This window comes from Hippopotamus amphibius, chromosome 11 (assembly GCF_030028045.1).
Source record: "Hippopotamus amphibius kiboko isolate mHipAmp2 chromosome 11, mHipAmp2.hap2, whole genome shotgun sequence".
Classification (NCBI taxonomy): Eukaryota; Metazoa; Chordata; class Mammalia; order Artiodactyla; family Hippopotamidae; genus Hippopotamus; species Hippopotamus amphibius.
The window spans coordinates 41,156,756-41,174,793 of record NC_080196.1 but is presented as its reverse complement, the minus strand read 5'-3'; the positions used below and the strand labels follow the sequence as shown (position 1 = coordinate 41,174,793).

At 42.4% G+C, this 18,038-nt stretch overlaps 1 long non-coding RNA gene across 1 annotated transcript in view; it reads left to right on the top strand.

Moving 5' to 3' along the window:
* The first annotated feature begins 11,658 nt into the window (after positions 1–11,658).
* LOC130831098 (uncharacterized) overlaps positions 11,659–18,038 on the top strand; it is a 77,395-nt gene continuing 71,015 nt past the window's right edge. The window contains exons 1-2 of the long non-coding RNA XR_009047964.1: positions 11,659–11,721; positions 12,508–12,636. This is a non-coding gene — a long non-coding RNA (uncharacterized LOC130831098). The remainder of the gene's footprint in view (positions 11,722–12,507; positions 12,637–18,038) is intronic.

Sequence of the window (18,038 nt, the reverse complement as noted above, 5' to 3'; positions counted from 1 at the left end):
GTTGTGTTATTTCTTTACAGGTGAGTGTGGTACCTATACTGCCTCTGACTAAAAATGAGGCCCAATGCTTTGTGAGTCTGTGGATTTGGGGGGTGTTATGGTTTGGATTGCATTTCCCAAGAAGATATGTTGACATCCTAACCCCCGATACCTCAGAAGGTGACCTCATTTAGAAATAGGGTCTTTGCAGATGTAATCGAGTTGAGATGAGGTCATTAGGGTGGACCTTAATCTAATATGACTGGTGTTCTTATAAGAAGAAACAAATGTCGGGACTTCCTAGGTGGCGCAGTGGATAGGAATCCACCTGCCAATGCAGGGGTCATGGGTTCGATCCCTGCCCCAGGGAGATACCACATGCCGCGGAGCAACTGGGCCTGTGCGCCACAACTACTGAGCCTGTGCTCTAGGGCCCATGAGCCACAACTATTGAGCCCACGTGCTGCAACTGCTGAAGCTCATGTGCCTAGAGCCCGTGCTCCACAACAAGAGAAGCCACTGTAATGAGAAGCCTGCACACTGCAGCGGGGAGTGGCCCCCTCTCACCGCAACTAGAGAGAGCCCGTGTGCAGCAATGAAGACCCAATGTAGCCAATAAATAAATAAATAAATTTATAAAAAAAAAAAAAGAAGAAACAAATGTCATGTGAAGACACAGACACACAGGAAGAAGGCCAAGTTCTGGCGGAGGCAGAGATTATGGTGATGTGTCTAAGAAACCCAAGAAACACAGGACTGCCTGGAACCACCGGAAGCTGGGAGATAGAAAGGCATGGGATAGATTCTCACCTGGACTCCTCTTTGAGAGAGTGTGACCCTGTGACACCCTGATTTAAGATTTCCGGCTTCTAGAACTATGAGAAAATAAATGTCTGCAGTTTTAAGTCACCTGTGTTCGTAGTAACGTGTTACAGCAGTCCTAGGAAACGAACACAGGAGGCAATGCACGTCACACCGAGTATACAGCTCAGACTCATTCACTGAGTTTTGAGTGGGGTCCAGTGAGGGGCAGGCTCTGCAGCAGGCTCAGGCTGCAGTGCAAATGGCTCCATCACTTGGGCCTTCTGTGATCCAACAGCGGAAGCCCTGATGGAGAGTCACAGCACACACATGCAAGCTCTTGGAGCAATTCCAAGCTGTGTTCTGCAGAGAACTACTTTCCTTTTGACTTAGCTGCAAGCTTGCTTCTAGGCCCTGGTAGAGACTGAATGTTTGGCCATGGAATATCAAGTGTGGTTCATCTTATAGGATCAACTGCTTCGAAGATGTGTCCAGAATATACAGATCTGGAAATTGAAGAGTGAACTTGTACATGGTTCCTCTCACAATGACATCGAATAATCCATAGATACTTCCAATTTCTGCAACTCTGAGCTCTTCTGGTTTAAAGGTCATGATTCCCAGTAAAGGAATGTTTCTGTCATGGGACACAACATTGATTTCGTGGTCTGGAAGCTGAGACTGCCAACTGGCCGTTGGGGCGCCCCATGTCACTGAACCAACAGGCAAAGGAGAGGGTTACTCTGCTTGCTGGAATGATTGACCTAGTAACTGAGGGAAAAAGGGGGCTGCTATTACACAGTCTGGTCAGAACTATGTCTAGAATCAGGGGTGTTCTCCCGGGTGCCTCTTAGTGCTTCACATTCCAAAGTAAAAGCTAATGGAAAACAATAGCAACCAACAACAGACAGGATCACTGAGAACTCATAACCTTCAGGAATTAAAGAAAGGGTTACCCCATCAAATAAAGAATTCAACCAGCTGAGGTGTTAGCTGAAGGCAAAGGGAACATGAGATGGAGAATGGAAGAAAGAAATTGTTGACATCAACTATCATTCTTGTAATGAATTACAAAAATGAGAATATACTAGCTAGGTACACTTTCTTTCTTGCTTATTATGTGCACACAGACAGACACACACACAGACACACACACAGACAAACACAGACACGCACAGACACACACAGACACACACACAGATACACACGCAGACACGTACAGACACAGACACACACAGACACACAGAAACACACAGACACACAGATACACACACAGACACACAGACACAGACAGACACACAGACACAAAGTCACATAGACACAGACAAAGACACATAGACACACACGCAGACACACATGCAGACACACACAAACACACACAGACACACAGACACAGAGACACACACAGACACACACATACACACAGACACACACACACACACAGACACACACACACAATTAGTTTCCTACGGCTACTATAACAAAGCCACAGGCTGAGTGCCTTAAAAAACAAGAGAAATTTATTCTCTCACAGTTCCGGAGATGGAAGTCTGAAATCAAAGTGTGGGCGGGACCATGCTCTCTCCAAGGGCTGAAGGGAAAAATCTTTTCTTTCCCCTTTGAGGTTCTGGTGGTTTCCGACAGTCCTCTGGGTTCCTTGGCTTGTAGACATATCGCCCCAGTCTCTGTCTCTGAGAACTTGCTGTTCTCTCTGTGTCCATGTCTTCAGATAGCATTTGCCTCTTCTTATAAGAACATCAGTCATATTAGATTAGGTCCACCTTCATGACCTCATATTAACTTCATTACATCTGCATAGACCCTGTTTCTAAATGAGGTCACATTCTGAGGTACCGGTGTTTAGGACATCAACTCATCTTTTTGGGAGACAGTAGAGTGAGTGTGTGTGTGTGTATTTCCTTTTCCCTCTGACTTCAACTGCCCTTTTTATTTTATATAAGGATTGTTATTGGAGTTAATGTTACAATTTAGTCTCTAGGTTACAGAATATTCAGCTAGAACTGTAGTTGAATCTCAGAGTTATTAACATCATTTAGAGATGGCTGTAGGGACTTAATGTGTCTGCTTTTGAGGAGAGGGTGAGAGTGTCTCCAGTGGTTTGAGGGATAGTGGCAGAAACATTTGTTTGTTAGGCAGAAGCATAAAGTTGTTTTGTTGGAATATGGAAGTTCAAATATAGGTAGAAGGGTGGAAATGGATGCCGAGGAGCCAGAAGGGTGGCTTGGGTAGACTGTTATTGTCTTTCAGCTCCTAATCTACCCTTCTGTGTTCTGCTCTGACCTGTTGGAGCTGGAACTCTGAGGAATTTCTCCCGCTAGGTGGCGCCCAGTGGGCTTCTGCCAGCAGGGGGCGCTAGAGGGAGACCAGCGGGCCAGAGTTGAGACTTGTCCCATGCAATTGCTTGGCTTTCTCAGCATTTCATCAGCAATGGGCACGTTACCCCAGGCAGCAAAGGATGGCTTCCACTTCCAGCTTGTTTTGGGAGTTCAGACTCCAGCCTCCCCACAGCCCCTTGATATACTTGCACTAGTGACACAGCATCTCTCCTTGGAGGTCGACCCAGTAGCAGGAGGCCCTTCCTCAGAGCAGCTGGGATGGTAGCGGCAGGTGGAGACCACCTCTCCTTGGGGCTCTGAAACTCACCTCCAGGAGACCCCCCCTTTAAGCTTTTAGCACCTTCCCTTTGTTCCCCCAGCCCTTTAGGTGGGAGTTGCTTCCTGGAGTAGCACACGTATCATGGTGCGACCTCAGTGTCTCACTCTTGCTTTTTCAGTCCTCCAGCCTCTGTTTAACCAATGCCTTATCTTACATTCTCTCTTTTGAAATAACTAGTGTGGAATCTATTTTCTTGACTGGACCCTAACTGATACCGATAATTTCTAGCCAAGGGGGAAATATCAACTTTACTGTATTAAAATCAGAAGTCAAGGACCCTGGGACTTCCCTGTTGTTCTAGTGGTTAAGAATCTGCCTTCCAATGCAGGGGACATGGGTTCAATTCCTGGTTGGTGAACTAAGATCCCACATGCCTCACGCAACTAAGCCTGTGTGCCACAACTACTGAGCATGGGAGCCACAACTAGAGAGCCCATGTGCCACAACTACAGAGCCCACATGCTCTGGAGCCTGCACCACAACTAGAGGGAAGCCAGAGCACCACAACAGAAGGTCCTGCATGCCACAACGAAGATCCCATATGCTGCAACTAAGACTTGACAGCCAAAAATAAATAAATAAAATAAAAATAAAAATAAAAGAAGTCAGAGATGCTGTTTCGTAAATTTTTGCACACCCACAAAACTGAATGCTGACTTCTACAAATATTCAGTAAATGGTTGAGTAATGAATATTGAATGAATCAATGTGCCCATAAAAGATATTCACGTCCTAATCCATGGAACTTGGTGGGGGGCTGGTGATGGGAAATCTTTGCAGATGTGATTAAGAATTTTGAGATGAGGTAATTATCCTAGATTATCCAGGTGGACTCTGAATGCACACACATGTACTATCCTTAGAAGAGGCATGCAGGGCTTCCTAGGTGGCGCAGTGGTTAAGAATCCGCCTGCCAATGCAGAGGTCACGGGTTCGATCCCAGCTCCAGGAAGATCCCACATGCAGCGGAGCAACTAAGCCCATGTGCCAAAAAAAAAAAAAAAAAAAAGAAGAGACATGCAAAGGAAGATTTGACAGAGAAAAAGGTGATGTGAACATGGAGCAAAGGGAGATAATAAGATGCTGGCCTAGAAGACTGGGGTGAGGCAGCTATAAGCCAAGGACTGCTGGCAGCCACTGGGAGTTGCAAGAGGCATAGAGCAGATTCTCCTCTAGAGCCTCCAGAAGTGTAAGGGAATGAGTTTCTGTTGTTTTATGCCATCAAGCTTGTGATACTTTGTTACAGCAGCCACAGGAAGCTAATAGATGAATATCCAACTGGATTAAATTGACATGGGAGATAATTTTCCTAAGAAAAATTAGTTCTTCTGGTGTCACATCCACATGGCTTAACCAGACAGGTCAGTGTCCTGTCTGTTTTGGGTCCATTGAGGAGCCCCTATTTTCAACCCTCTGATTTATTTCCTAGAATAACCTACCTGCTACCTAAAAGGATTTGAGGTGGCTTATAGTGAAAGACAGCTCTAAGTAAATGTAAAATGAGAAGGAAAGAACTGAAGTCACATTATAGTAGTCATTATTTGTTCATCCATTTATTCAATCTTTTTTTTTAAAGAACTTTTATTGAGATACAATTGGCATACAATAAACTGCATATATTTAAAGTGTACAATTTGATATTTTTTTCTTATTAGTAATGTATATGTGGCAATCCCAATCTCCCAATTCATCCCACCCCAACCCTTCCTGCTTTCCCCACTTCATTTATTCAATCTTATACTCATTTAAAATATTCTCCACAGCAAATGAACATATCCAGCACTGTCCTTGGTTTGATAAAGATGCTCCTTATGATGCAGAGTCAAGATATAAAAAAATTATGAAACTAAAAGGCACTTAAGCAGCTTGGTGTTTGGGCTCAGCATGGCTAAGAAACTGGATTCTAGGCCAAACGCCAGGCTGCCTATGTTCTTTTTTTTTTTTAATAAATTTATTTATTTATTTTATTGGCTGTGTTGGGTCTTCGTTGCTGCACACGGGCTTTCTCTAGTTGCGGTGAGCGGAGGCTACTCTTCCTTGTGGTGAGCGGGCTTCTCATTGCGGTGGCCTCTCTTGTTGCAGAGCATGGGCTCCAGGAGCGTGGGCTTCAGTAGTTGCGGCACATGGGCTCAACAGTTGTGGCTCACGGGCTCTAGAGCACAGGCTCAATAGTTGTGGCACACAGGCTTAGTTGCTCCGTGGCATATGGTATCTTCCTGGGGCAGGGATCAAATCCATGTCCCCTGCATTGGCAGGTGGATTCTTACCCACTGTGCCACCTAGGAAGTCCTTTTTTTTAAAATTAATTAATTTATTTTGGGGAGGGGCTGTGTTGGGTCTTCGTTGCTGTGTATGGGCTTTCTCTAGTTGTGGCGAGCGGGGGCTACTCTTTGTTGTGGAGCATGGGCTCTAGGCGCGTGGGCCTCAGTAGTGTGGCTCTTGGGCTCTACGGTGCAGGCTCACTAGTTGTGGCACACCGGCTTAGCTGCTCTGCGGCATGTGGGATCTTCTCGGACCAGGGATCGAACCCATGTCCCCTGCATTGGCAGGCGGATTCTTAACAACTGCACCACCAGGGAAGTCCTGCTTATGTTCTAGTTCCTTACTCTGCTGCTGTAACCAAGCCAGTAGGCTCACTGTCCGCTGTGCCGAGGAAAGACCAAATTTGGAGGCCATGGTCTTTTGCAGAGAGAAGAGGCTTTATGGCAGGGCAGCCAAGCAAAGAGACAGGAGGCAAAGCTCAGATTGTCTCTCTGAATCTGGGGTTCAGTCAAACTTTTATGAGGTAGGGGAGGAGAGTTGGTCTGGTGAATGCTGGTGGGGCAGGTTTTGATTGGAGGGGTTTGGAACTTGGCCGTGTATGGTAAGGTGTGGTAAAGGGGGCTTCAGCATCAGATCTTCCTAGACAATGACTCTTCATTTCTGAAAGGGTTCCAAGGTTCAGGTTCCAGTCACATCCTGGTCCTTTGGTTCCAGTGGGGGAAGTTAACTGAGGTCAAAATTTTCTCCTCTGCTCATGCGTTGGTTGTGTGACTTGAGGTTTTGTTCTGTTGTCTCAATAACAACTCAGTGTCTTGTTAGAAACAGGGTAGGTTTGGGCTGGTTCTGTGGTTACACTATGTGTTTTGCTACTGGGCCTCAGTTTCTTCCAATAGCCTGGGTACCTGAATGACTGCATGGACAAAGGCTATTTACCTGCTCAGTACTGTAACATACAGAGAAATTTCTGTTGTATATGAGCCTTGCATATTTTGGGGTCTGTTTGTTGTAGCGGCTGGCCTGTCCCAATTCACAGCATTCTAGGGCAATAGATTTATCATTTATTTGGGATAGAGTGCACTGCCGATTTCCATGGAGGGCCAAACTTAAGGAGTGTGACTTATAAGAATATGCATTTGGTCTTCCTCCTGCTTCTGCCACAGAGCTCCTAAAACGCTTGGAATTTCCTAAATGATAAGCGCAATGGGAGTATTTTTTGTCATAATATTTGGTCTTTTGTCCTTGGTTCCTGAAACAGCTTCAGAGCCATGAAGGCAAAAAGAGTGTTTTGTTATTTACTCATAACAAACCCATTTCAATCACAGCTGCTTTATATTAATGAGGAGGCTTATGGAAAGCCCCAAAGGATGGTGGCTAGTTACCAGGGGAACTAACCACTGATTAGAGGGTTGGAACTTTCAGCCCCTCTTTGACCTCTGGGAAGAGGCAAGGGGCTGGAGATTGAGTTCAGTCATCAGTGGCCATGATTCAATCAGTCATGCCTACATAACATAGCTTCCTTAAAAACCCAAAAGGATGGGGTTCAGGAGGTGCTGGGAGAGTGGCATGCTCTGAGAGGGCATGGAAGCTCCATCCCCATTCCCACATCTCTTACCCTCTGCATCCCTTCCATCTGGCTGTTCCTAAGTTATATCCTTTTATAATAAACTGATAATCGAGTAAATAAATGTTTTCCTGAGTTCTGTGAGCCACTCTAGCAAATTAATTGAAACTTAGGAGGGGAATTTATAGTTTGTTGGTCAGAAGTGCAAGTGACAACCTGGACTTTTGATTGGCATCTGAAGTTGGGGTAGTGGGCAGTCTTGTAGACTGAGCCCATAAGCTGTGGGATTTGACATAATCTCCAGGCAGATAGTGTAAAATTGAGTTAAACTGTATGATACCCAACTGATCACAGAATTGTTTGAATGTGTGGAAAACACCCACACATCTGGTGTCAGAAATAAAGTAGTTTTGTAGTAGAGTACTGTGAGCAGTAAAGGAAACACAGGAGAAAGTGAGTTTTCCCTTTATGTTAAGCCATTTTGATGTAGAGCAGGGCTAGACAACCCCTAAGGCCAAATCCAGCCTGCCGTCTGCTTTTTTCTTTTAAATTAAATTTTATTTTTTGAATAGATATTATAAACACATGGTATAACGTTCAAAAGATAAAAATGAATATGCCTTTGAGAGTAATTCCCCCTCATTCCATCCCCCAGTTATCCAGTTTCCCTCCTTAGATGCAGCTGTTATTGGGGATTCTTGTTTTCTTCTAGAGGTATTGAGGTTCTGTGCATATAAGTGCGTGTATTACTTTATCCAAGGTCATGAAGATTTATCACTGTGTTTTCTTCTAACAATTTCATAGTTTTAGCTCCCATGTTTAGGTCTTTGATCCACTTTGAGTTGATTGTTATATATGGTGTGAGGTAAGTGTCCAAATTTATCCTTTTGCATGTGAATATCCAGTTGAACCACCACTATTTGTTGAAAAGACTACTTTTTTCCTCCGTGAATGGTCTTGACACCCTTGTCAAAAATCAACTGACCATAGATGCATGGGTTTATTTCTGGGCTTTTAGTTCTATTTTATCTCTATGTCTATCCTTATGTTAGTAACACACAGTCTTCATTACTGTAGGTTTGTAGTGAGTTTTGAAAGCAGAAATATGAGTCCTCCAACTTTGTTCCTTTTCATAATTATTTTGGTTATTCAGAATCCCTTGCAATTCCATATGAATTTTAAGATCAGCTTATCCATTTACATAAAAAGGGCAGTTGAAATTTTGATAGGAATTTCTTGAATTGTAGATGAATTTGGGGAGTTTTGACATCTTAACAATATTGTCTTCCAATCCATGAACACAAGATGTCTTTCCATTTATTTAGGTCTTTAATTTCTTTCAATGGTGTTTTGTAGTTTTCAGCATAAAAGTCTTGCACTGCTTTTGTTAAATTTACTCCTAAGTATTTTATCCTTTTTGATGCTTTTGTGAATGGAATTGTTTTCTTAATTTCATTTTCATTTTTGGATTGTTCATTGCTAAGTGTATAGAAATACACCTGATTTTTGTATATTGATCTTGTATCCTGCAACTTTGCTGAACTCGTTTATTAGCTCTATTAGTTTTTTGGGTGGCAGATGCCTGATTCTTTTTTTTAAATATCTTTGCTGGAGTGTAATTGCTTTACAATATTGTATTAGTTTTTGCTGTACAACAAAGTGAATCAGCTATATGTGTACATATATCCCTATATCCCCTCCCTCTTGAGCCTTCCTCCCACCCTCCCTATCCCACCCCTCTAGGTCGTCACAAAGAGATGCCTGATTCCTGATAGACACATGGCTACTCATGCTGTAGACTACACTCCTAGCCTTCCTTGCAGCTTGCTGTGGCCCAAGGATTAAGTTCTAGTCACTGAATGTGAATGAAAGTGATGTGTACAGCTCCAAGTTGTGCTGGCCCCTTCTCCTTTCCTACTCTCTTTTGACAGGAATGGAGTCAGCCATCGTGGCCTGACTTGCAAAGATCTGCCATCTCTTTTTGTTTTTTAATTTTTTTTAATTTATTTTTTATTTTTGGCTGCGTTGGGTCTATTGCTGCATGCAGGCTTTCTCTAGCTGTGGCAAGCGGGGGCTACTCTCTCTCTCGTGGTGCACAGGCTTCTCATTGTGGTGGCTTCTCTTGTTGTGGAACATGGGCTCTAGGCGTGTGGGCTTCAGTAGTTGCAGTGCGTGGGCTCAGTAGTTGTGGCACAGGGGCTTAGTTGCTCTGTGGCATGTGGGATCTTCTGGGACCAAGGCAGATTCTTAACCACTGCGCCACCAGTGACGTCCCTGCCATCTGTTTTTGTAGATAGAGTTTTACTGGAACATAGGCACCTTCATTCATTCATGTATTGTCTATGGCTGCTTTCACGCTATGATGGCAGTGTTGAGTATTTGCGACAGAGACCCTATGGCCTGCACAGCCTAAGATATTTACTATCTGGCCTATTACTGGGAAAAGTTTGCCTACGCCTGGCTTAGAGGACCTCTCGATAGTAGGACTTTATGATCCCATCTTTCTAGAATTGGTTTTATAGTCACTGTTATTTGAAGTTTCACTGTCTCTGGTTTTACTTATATTAATTTCTGTTGCAGGCTGGCTGCTTGCTTCTTCTCTCCAGGAAGAGCTCTCCTGGCAGCAAGAGCAGCTCACGGATCATCAAGAACTTTCTGATTATAAAGAGTAATCTAGGTTTTATTAGACTGATCATTCTCTCTCTCTCTCTACTTTCTGTAATTTGCCTTCCTGTTCTTGAATTCTCTGCTTAGAAGTTCTTTGCTTCTTCTGTAGCTAAGAGCTTCTGCTCTCCTCCTGTTCATGTTCTTTCTTTTTTATTTTTATTTTTTGGTAGCTTGTGGGATCTTAGTTCCTCAACCAGGGATTGAACCCAGCTCACGGCAGTGAAAGCACAGAGTCCTAATGACTGGACTGCCAGGGAATTCCCCCGTTCATTCTTTCTCTCTCTCTCTCTTTTTAAAAAAATAAATTTATTTATTGGCTGCATTGGGTCTTCGTTGCTGTGCACGGGCTTCCTCTAGTTGCCATAAGTGGGGGCTACTCTCATTGAGGTGTGTGGGCTCCTCATTGCAGTGGCTTCTCTTGTTGTGGAGCACGGGCTCTAGGCATGCAACTTCAGTAGTTGCGGCACATGGGTTCAATAGTTGTGGCTCACAGGGTCTAGAGCATAGGCTCAATAGTTGTGGCGCATGGGCTACATTGCTCTGCAGCATGTGGGATCTTCCTGGAGCAGGGATAGAACCTGTGTCCCCTGCATTGGCAGGCGAATTCTTAACCACAGCGCCATCACTTTCTCAAGCCAGCTTCTCCTGCTGAGCTCCCTTCTCTGCTGATGCAGTATTTAAAAGTGTCTGCTCTATGCCACAAGGTTCTGCATTACTCCGCTACCATCTCTGTGGCAGAATGCAGCTCTTATCAGGCTTACACCTCATCACTCAGTTTAATTAGAAATGGTCTCTTTTTCAAGTACAGGACTCTTTTTAAAAAATTGAGTGTAATTTACATGCAAAAAATACTCATAGTAAGTGTCCAGTTTGATGAATTTTGACAATGTATGTACCTGTGTAGCCACCACTCAAAACAAGGTAGAGAACATTCCCACTTCTACTCCCCAGGGGCAACTACTGTTCTGATTTCTGTCACCACAGATTAATTTTGCCTGTTCTTGGACTTCACCTAATCAAAACCATATAGAAAGTGCTCTTTAAGGGAGGGTGAGATGGAGTCGTGGGAGGGAGGGGATATGGGGATATATGTATAAATACAGCTGATTCACTTTGGTGTACCTCAAAAACTGGCACAAGAGTGTAAAGCAATTATATTCCAATAAAGAGCTTAAAAATTTTTTTAAGTCAATTTTCTTTTAAATTAAAGAAGAAAGAACAAAAAAAATGCTCTTTTGTGTCTGATTTTTTTTTTTTACTCAGCATATTACAATGTTTTTGAGACGTATCTTTGCTGGCTGAGTGGTATTCTAGTGTGTGGATAGAGCACAGATTGGTTATCCATTCTCTCGTTGATGAACATTTGAGTTTGTCCAGCTCAAGTACAGTATTTTTTAAGCAGAATTTTGTTCATGGCCCTTTCCAGATTTATGGCGTTGTCATCCTGTCTTTGTCAGTTGTATAATGCAATTATCCAAAACTTGAATTTCTTTCTGTTTTAGAAGTCAGAGCTTCTGGTTGTCAATCCTGGCTGCGCACTAGAAACACCTGGGGAGTTGTACGTCCTAACAGGCCACACCTGAGACCAATTAAGTGCGGCGCTCTGGAAATGGGTGGGGCCTAGAGTCCGAGGTTTTAAAGCCCCCCTGTGATTGCACTGTGTGGCCAGTTGGGGGAGCTCTTGCACAAAGTCGTCTGGAGTCTGCGGAAGGCTTGGAATGTTGCTCTCAGCTTAAGCTTCCGGTAGGAGCTGCTCCACGCTCTTCATAAATCCGGTATTTTTCTTCTCTAGAATTTGAAAGCATTCAGACTTCATGTTCTCTCTAACTGGTTTTGCTTCTTTAAGGACTTTTCTTCTCCTTCCTAATGTTATACCAGATTCCTGTTACAAGCTTCCTTATCTCTTTAACATTCTTTTCCCTCAGCTTCCCACCGCCCCCGCCCCCCAGCCCTGCCTCCCACCCGCATCTCACCTCCCTGACATTCCCCCATCCCAACCCCCCACGCCGCCCCCAAACAGACAGATTTCCCCCCCTTGCATTTGGTCCAGATCCTCAAGCCTTCTGGAAGAGTGCATTGTAAAGCCCATGCACTCTTCAGGTGAGTTCTCCTTTTGCACATTATTTTCTTCAAAAGAGATCATAACTGCTCTGCTCTTTTGGTCATAAATCGACGTTTTGAAATAACATTATTAAGGAAAAGATTTCTGCGGAGACTGTTGTTCAGTCCTCTGATATCTTCGACTCTTGAAGGGAAAGAAAGTTCCCTGAAAGAAAATGGCAAGTGCACGAATTGCCAATAAAGCGTAATAATTATAGGCTCGCAGGTGCCTGGTGAAAACCACGGGTTCTAGATCAACAACAATTGCCCTCTCCTTGGCAGTCAAACCGGGACAATTTGGCCAAATTCTGAAGCACCGATATCCTTCAGCTTGCAGGCAATCAAACTGCTGGCCTCTTCTGGCTCATCCGTTTCGGGTCTCGTTCTACCTTCTCTGGCAGCATCTTGCCGCTTCTCTGCTGGGCCGTGACCCTCAGGTCCTTACTCACCGTTGTCTTCAGTTCCAGTGTCTTATGGGCTCTGTTGCGTGCCCCCGCGTGGGTCTCTGGAGCAGCCGGCGGGACACTGTTCTGCAGCACAGGTGTGTCAGTGTCTGTCTGCACCTGACCCAGTGGGCCGTGCCTCCAAGCGTGAGTACCCTCCTGGCCGGGGATCTGGAGCAGTGAGTTTCCAGGGTCAAGTAACAAGGGCAGGAGGAGGACTGGGGAGATTCCAGTGCTGGACTAGGGTGAGCAGTGGGCATGTCAGCCCCAGGTGCTGGCACGAAGGGAGTGCATGGTGTGTGGAGATTTGTTGTAATTTTACCTTGTGTTGATTTAGGTGGTTTAGGTGGTTTAGAATATATAATAGGGACTGTTTTCCCTGTTTAATGACTGCCCACTTTTACTATTCTACCTGTGACTTCTTTCTTAGATCATAGCAAGGTTGCAAAATGGAAAATCAATGAAACAGATGTAGAGAATTTTAAAAACAATGGTAAAACTGAATAGCTTGCCTGCTTTTTATTGTAAAACCTTGCCCTGGCAATCCTAAACAATGTAAGTGGTAAAATGACCCCATCTCCCCAAATCTTTCATTACAGTTGATTTGGTTATTGTTGAATTTCAGTAAAAAACTGTGTGCTTCAAATTGGCATAGTTTTGTTATTTATCCTTTATAGTCTACATGGAAGCTAATTTGGAGAACTCTCAATTAATATAGTAGGAAACCTCCCCCTGACCCAGCACATACACATAAACTCAGTTACATAGATTCATTAGGAAAGTAGGAACCTACAGGTTTGAAATCCTTCAGGCTCAGTTCAGTTGTATTGTGTCTCCAGCTCCAGCTGTACTGTGTATTCCTGCATTTAATTAGTGAATATGAAATAAACAATGATGGCACAGTGGTTGTAAAAATTATAGAACAGAACTGGTAGAATTTCAATTCTGTCAGTCTTTATATGATCACTTAAAGTTTTTGTGTTTAAAATTTCAAACGGCAAAATTGAGTGTAAACTGAAAGGTGTGTGTGTGTATTCTTTGGTTAGCGCAAATTTTCGTACACGGAATACTTTTATTGAACATTTTAAAATTTTGAAGTTATTCTTTTTAATAATTATTTCAAAACTGAAGAATGAGTCAAGAAAATGATTATTACCGATCAGAACATGATTATTACTGAAAATAATTTTGTTTATGGAGAAGGGGGTGTTAAAATGATCCACCTGGGGTATGAAATGGAGCAGTGAACACAGAGGCAGGAGTCCCCTGCTGGGTCATCCCAGGAGACCTGCTACACCAGCTCTCCTGTTCTGACTTTCCCTCTTGGGTGGCTGAATTTCACTTTCAAGTCTTTTCCTCAGGAAACCTTCTGAGAACAATATTCTTGAGCAGGTTCAAAACTGTTTGGGCTAAGCATAAATGTCTTGGGTCATGTTTGCTTTTTCCTGCATGTTGAGGCCTTGCTGGCTCCACAGTCCTCCAACACTGACGACAGGTGTAGGGTTGTGTGAGCCCAGCCAAGTTCTTCTGATGGGTGGTGTGATCTGTTTGCCTGTTGGTTCAAAGGATTCTTTTTTTTTTTTTTTTTTTGGTTCAAAGGACTTTTATCTTTGAAGTCCAGTACAATTTGCCAGCATTGGAAGTGTTCACCATTTATATTCCCCTTTACTGGGACCTGGCCTTTCCAGATGTCTCATCATGTGTTTTCTCATTGCCAGGAGCAGTGTCAGGATTCTGTTTTTAAGTCCGTCTTTGGATTTGCTTCCTTAGGGATGTCAGTCTCACACACAGATACACGCACACGTATTTATATATTTTTATGTATATATATATTCTGTCTTGTCCATTTGCCATGTATATAATTTCCTTTTAAGCCTGTTTAAGTATTTCCATTTCATCTTGCTCACGCTTCAAAGACTGGTCCTTTAAACCCTGTTCTGTGTTTCTCAGCCTCTGTTTTCCCCGTGATACTTTCAATTTCATCTTCTCTTCTGTGTTAATTTTCTTTCTTTCACTTATTTCCTGGGTTTTGCCAGCTCACGTTTTGCTCCTTTTTAATGCAGTGTTCATATGTCTTTTTAGTCTTATCCTTGGGCTCTGGTTTCATGGGAGAGTTTTTTTTTTTTTTAATTTGAAGATGAAATATCTGATGGAATTTTTCACCTGCTTTGTGGTAACAATTTTCTAAGTGTTTTTTCAGTGTTCATGTTTGTCCTGCTTTTTTCCTCCTGTTTTTTTCTAGTATCTTTGCATAGGTTCCTTTTTCATTATTCATCTTTGGCAGAGGTGAGCTTTTCAGGTGGAGCTGGGGCCCTTTTCCAGCCAGCTGGAATTTTCCTAATGGCCTGGGGTTATTATAGCTTTTACTTTTCCCCAGCTGGTAGAGGCAGGCAGCCATGGGGATAGTCACAATGCAAAGTCATGGGTATTGTAAAAACAACAAAGTAAGAATCTCCCAAGATTCTCTCCTCTGTAAAAGCAATAAGAAAACTGGCCAAAATGGTCAGAATTAACTTTCCCAAACTCTGGAAATTAACTAAAGGCTTGCAGTGATGCAGGAAGTGTTTACGCAAGAAAAATGGCTGAATCTCAGTAAGAGTAGTGAGCTTTTTAGTGTTTTTGCTTGTTTTTATTGTGGTGAAATATACATAACAAAACTTACCACCGTAACCCTTTTTAACTGTACGGTTCAGTGGTATTAAATACTTTCACATTGTTGTGCAACCATTGTCATGATTCATCACCGTATTTCTCGTCATCTTGTAAAACTAAAGCTCTATACTTTTTAAACAATAACTCCCCATTCTTCACTCTTCCCACCCCAGAACCACCATTGCAATTTCTGTCTCTATGAATTTGACTACTCTGAGTACCTCATACAGTATTTATCTTTTGTGACTGGCTTGTTTCACTTAGCAAAATGTCCTCAAGGTTCATCCATGCTGTAGCATTTTGGAGAATTTACTTTCTTTTTAAGACTTGATGATAATCTATTGTATGTGTCTATGACATTTTGCTTATCTATTCATCACTTGTGGACACTTAGTTGCTTCCACACTTAGCTATCATGAATAATGCTGCTGTGAACGTGGGTGTACAAATAGCTCTTTGAGCCCCTGCTTTAAGTTACTTGGGCTGTATACCCAGAAGTGGGATTGCTGGATCATATAATAATTCTGTTTCTAGTTTTTTGAGGGACTGCATGTTGTTTTCCACAGTGGTTGTACCATTTTACATTTCTACCAACAGGGCACAAGGTTTCCAGTTTATCCACCTCTTCACCAACATTTGTTGGTTTTTTGATAGCAGCCATCCTAATGGGTATAAGGTAGTATCTCGTGGTTTTGATTTGCATTTCCTTAATGATTAAGTGATGTTGAGCATCTTTTCCTGTGCTTATTGGCCATTTGTTTATCTTCTCTAGAGGAATGTCCAAGTCCTGTATGCATTTTTGAACTGGGTTGTTTCTTTGTTGAGTTTTAGAAGTTCTGTATGTATTCTGCATATTAAGCCCTTAGATACATGATTTGCAAATATTTTGTCCCATTCTGTGTATTGCCTTTGTACTCTGTGGACAGTGTCTTTTTTTTTTTTTTTTCTTGCCTGTGCTGTGAGGCTCCTGGACTCTTAGTTCCCTGACCAGGGATTGAACCTGGGCCCTCAGCATTGAAAGTGTGGAGTCCTAACTACTGGACCACCAGGGAATTCCCTGTGGATAGTATCTTTTGATGCACAAAATTTAAAAATTTTCATGAAGTCTAATTTGTCTTTTATTACCTGTGCCTTTGGTGTCATAGCCAAGAAATCATTGCCAAATCCAATGTTGTGAAGCTTTTGTCCAATTTTTTTCTAAGAGTTTTATTGTTTCACGTCTTATATTTAGGTCTTTGATCCATTTTCAGTTAATTTTTGTATATGGTGTGAGGTAAGGGCCCAGCTTCATTCTTTTGCATGTGGATACCCAGTTTCTGTAGCACCATTTGTTGAAAAAACTGTCCTTTTCTCACTGAATGGTCTTGGCACCTTTGCCAAAAAGTCATTTGACCGTGTAGGTGAGGGTTTATTTCTGGGCTATTTACATCCTATTCCATTGGTCTATATGTCTGTCTTTATGTTAAAACCACACTGCTTTTTTCCCCCCCCACACTGCTTTAATTACAGTAGTTTTGTATCAAGTTTTGAAATCAGAAAGTGTGAGTTATTTTAGTTTGTCCTTTTCCAGGTTGTTTTGGCTATTCGCGGACCCTTGAGTTTCCATATGAATTTTAGAATGGGTTTTTCTATTTCTGCAAAAAACATCCTTGGGATTTTGATAGAGATTGCGTTGAACCTGTAGGTTGTTTTGGGTAGTGTTGACATTTTAATAATATTAAGTCTTCCAATCTGTGAACATGTGATATGTTACCATTTATGTCTGTTGTCTTTTCTTTCAGCAATGTTTTATACTTTTTATTATAGAAGTCTTTTAAAAAATTAATGTTTTTTTGGCTGTGTTGGGTCTTTGTTGCTTCACGCAAGCTTTCCCTAGTTGTGTTGAGTGGGGGCTACTCTTCATTGCAGTGCCTGGGCTTCTCATTGCTGTGGCTTCTCTTGTTGTGGAGCACAGGCTCTAGGCGTGTGGGCTTCAGTAGTTGAGGCACGTCAGCTTAGTAGTTGTGGCTCGCAGGTTCTGGAGCACAGGCTCAGTAGTTGTGGCACACGGGCTTAGTTGCTCTGTGGCATGTGGGACATTCCTGGAGCAGGGATCAAACCCATGTCCCCTGCATTGGTGGTGGATTCTCAATCACTGCACTACCAGGGAAGTCCCCATTGTACAAGTCTTTCAGTTTAAGTTAATTGCTGATTATTTTATTCTTTTTGGTGCTTTTATATATGGAATTGTTTTGTAATTTCCTTTTCAGATCATTGTTTGTGTATAGAAACGCAACTGATTTTTGTGTGTTGACTTTGTATCCTGTTACTTTGCTGAATTCATTTATTAGCTCCAGTAGCTTTTTTTTTTGGTGGAAACTTTTGGGTTTTCTACATATAAGATTATATCATCTGCAAACAGAAATAATTTTATTTCTTCATTTCCAATTTGGATGCCTTTTATTTCTTTCTCTTGCCTAATTGCTCTGGCTAGAACTTCGGGTATTATTTGAGTAGAAGTGGTGAGATTGGGTATCCTTGCCTTGTTCCTGATCTTAGAGGAAAATCTTTCAGTCTTTCCCATTGAGTATGTTTGCTGTGAGTTTTCATACATGTCTTTTATTATGTTGAGATAGTTTCCTTCTGTTCCTATTTGGTTGAGTGTTTTTATCACGAAAGGATGCTGAATTTGTGAAATACCTTTTCTGCGTCAATTGAGATAGTCACATGGTTTTTTCCCCCTCATTTTGTTGATTTGGCATATTAATGTATATTGAATAATTTTTCTATGTCGAATCATCCTTGCATTACATGAATACAGTCTGTTGGTTATGGACTATAATCCTTTTCATATGCTGTTGATTTCTGTTTGCTAGTATTTTGTTGAAGATTTTATATCAGTGTTTATAAGGGATATT